Source organism: Alligator sinensis, unplaced genomic scaffold (assembly GCF_000455745.1).
Source record: "Alligator sinensis unplaced genomic scaffold, ASM45574v1 scaffold173_1, whole genome shotgun sequence".
Lineage (NCBI taxonomy): Eukaryota > Metazoa > Chordata > Crocodylia > Alligatoridae > Alligator > Alligator sinensis.
In genome coordinates this window covers 1,789,404-1,791,844 of record NW_005842207.1, presented here as the reverse complement: position 1 = coordinate 1,791,844, position 2,441 = coordinate 1,789,404, and the positions used below count along the sequence as shown (strand labels likewise).

Genomic DNA, 2,441 nt, shown 5'->3' with positions numbered 1-2,441 from the left:
AACACAGGGAAAGTCAGTAGAGTACAACTTGTAAGTGAAAGTGAGCAACTCTTTTAAACATACGAGGAAGGGGGGAAAAAACCCTCTTGATCTTCAGTTTCTTTAAAAGAAAGAAAAAAAAAATAAAAAAAACTTTTGAAAGGGCCTGACTTACTAAAAACAGGAAAGGTGAGCAGCTCCCTACCTCTTCTGTTCTTTCAAACATGAGTAAGAACCCCCCCCCCCCCCCCCCCCCCCCCCATCTTCAGGGGTTAAAAAAAACCAATAATACTAACAATAATAATAATAGAACTTTTGAAAGGGGCTGACTCACTAAAAAAGTAGAAAGGTGAGCAGCTCTTCCGTTCTTTTAAACAAGAGTAACCCCCCCCCCCCCAGGATCTTCAGGGTGGGTTGTTCTTTTGGAAAGAATAATAACAAACTTTTGAAAGGGGCTGACTTGCTAAAAAAGGAGAATGGTGAGCAGCTCCCTAGCTCTTCCATTCTTTTGAGCACGAGTAAGAAACATACCACTGGATCTTTAGGTTTGTTTTTGTTTTTTGAAAGAATAATAAACTTTTGACAGAGACTGAAAAAACAAGGGTGAGTAGCTCTCTGGCTCTTCTGTTCTTTTAAACATGAGCAAGAAAAAACCCCCTGGATCTCTATTTTTTTGGGAAATAATAATAATAATAATAATGACAATAAACTTTTGAAAGGGACTGGCTTGCTAAAAAAGGAGAAAGGTGAGCAGCTCCCAAGCTCTTCCCTTCTTTTAAACATGAGCAAGAAAACCCCCCTGGATCTCCAGTTTTTTTTAATAATAATAAAACTTTTGAAAGGGACTGGCTTGCTAAAAAAGGAGAAAGGTGAGGAGCTCCTGAGCTCTAACATTCTTTTAAACAGGAGATCACAAAACTGGATCTTCAGGGTTTAAAAAAAAAAAAAATAATAATTGTAATAAACTTTTGAAAGGGACTGGCTCGCTAAAACAGGAGAAAGGTGAGCAGCTCCCTAGCTGTTCCATTCTTTTATACATGAGAGCACAAAACTGGATCTTCAGAGGTTGTTTCCTTTGAAAGAATAGTAATAATACTAATAATAAAAGAAAACTTTTGCAAGGGACTGATTTGGTAAAGAAGAGAGAAGCCGGGAGTTTAGCGGGAGCCCGGCGCTAAGAATAATGAGGCTAATGTGTGCTGTGCTGCGCCTGCCGGCTCCTCGCTGTGCATTGTCTGGCTGCGCCGGGCGCGAAACGCGGCTCGCTCGGTGTGGTGTGGTGTGCTCCGCTCTCCTCTCCTCTCCCGCTCGCTTTCTCTTTCCCCCTCTCTCTCTCTCCCTCTCCCCCCTCCCTCGCTCGCTCTCTCGCCCGCTCGCTCTCTCTCTCTTACACTGCCAGCCCCTGATGTGATGGCGAAGAAACCCCGTTGACAAGGCACTGCTTTTTCATGACGGTGAGTTTCCCTTTGAGTGTATTATAATTTTGTGATAAAAATTTCAAGGAAGAAAAAAAAAAAAACACACAACCTCCTTCCTCCCTTCCTTCGGGGAGGGAAAAGAGAGGGGCGGCGGGGGTGGGGGGGAAATCTATCTCTAGACAGACAGCAAAGAAAAGAGGAGCAAATTAAGAGCCAGGAGTTGCCAAAACCAGGATATTAGGTTTCAAGCCCAGAGAGCTATTGGCTCCGGGGCTCTGTGTATAAATATCTATCCAGCGAGGAGCGGGGAGCCGGGCGAGGGAGACGGCTGGGGGTGGGTGGGTGGTTGTTGGGCAGATGTTAATTCACATGGAAATGAAATATTTATTCCTCTTTTTTTTTTTTTTTTCCGCTTCCCTTCCCCTGCAGCGAGGCTGTGGCGGCGGCTACTGAGGGCACTTAGAGGGAAGGGAGCGAGCGAGGAGAGGGAGGGAAAAAAAAGAAGTTGTTTCTTAAAATAAAAGGAGGAGAGAGGGGGAGAGCGAGGAGGGAGATAAGGTTTCAGGTCCAGGCTGATAGCTGCAGAGGGAAGGGGAGAGGTTTGGGGTGGGTGTTGTGTCGGGTTTTTTTTTTCCTCCCTCTCCCTCTCTCTCTCTCTCTCTCGCGCTGATGCCATGCAAATGCAGGCGAGGGGGGTGGGGGAAGGAGCGCTTTTAATGACTCATTGATTGAGCCGGGTTAAAATTAGTCGTCGTTGTTGTCGTTCGGGGTTTGGGGTTTTTTTTTTTGGTAGCATTATTATTTGCCGCCCCCTTGATGGCCATCGGGAGAGGGCTGCGGGGGAGCGCGGGAGGCAGAGGGAGCGCGGCGCGGGGGATGCGCCGTGTGTGCGAGGGAGAATGGAAAAGATTATTTTTCTATCTCCTCCCTCCTCTTCTTTTATTTATTTATATTTTTGGGTGCTTTTCTTTCAACCTCCCCGGCGCTGCCGGTCAGCCGGCCGGCGCGGGAAGATGGAGCCGCCCCCTGCCCGCGCCGCGTTTT

At 46.8% G+C, this 2,441-nt stretch overlaps 1 protein-coding gene across 1 annotated transcript in view; it reads left to right on the top strand.

The window, feature by feature from the left end:
- Positions 1-264: 264 nt before the first annotated feature.
- The window catches only part of BICRAL (BRD4 interacting chromatin remodeling complex associated protein like), a 64,533-nt gene continuing 62,356 nt past the window's right edge, over positions 265-2,441 (top strand). The window contains exon 1 of the mRNA XM_006026730.3: positions 265-1,433. The gene's annotated coding sequence lies outside the window, so the exon portion shown is untranslated. The remainder of the gene's footprint in view (positions 1,434-2,441) is intronic.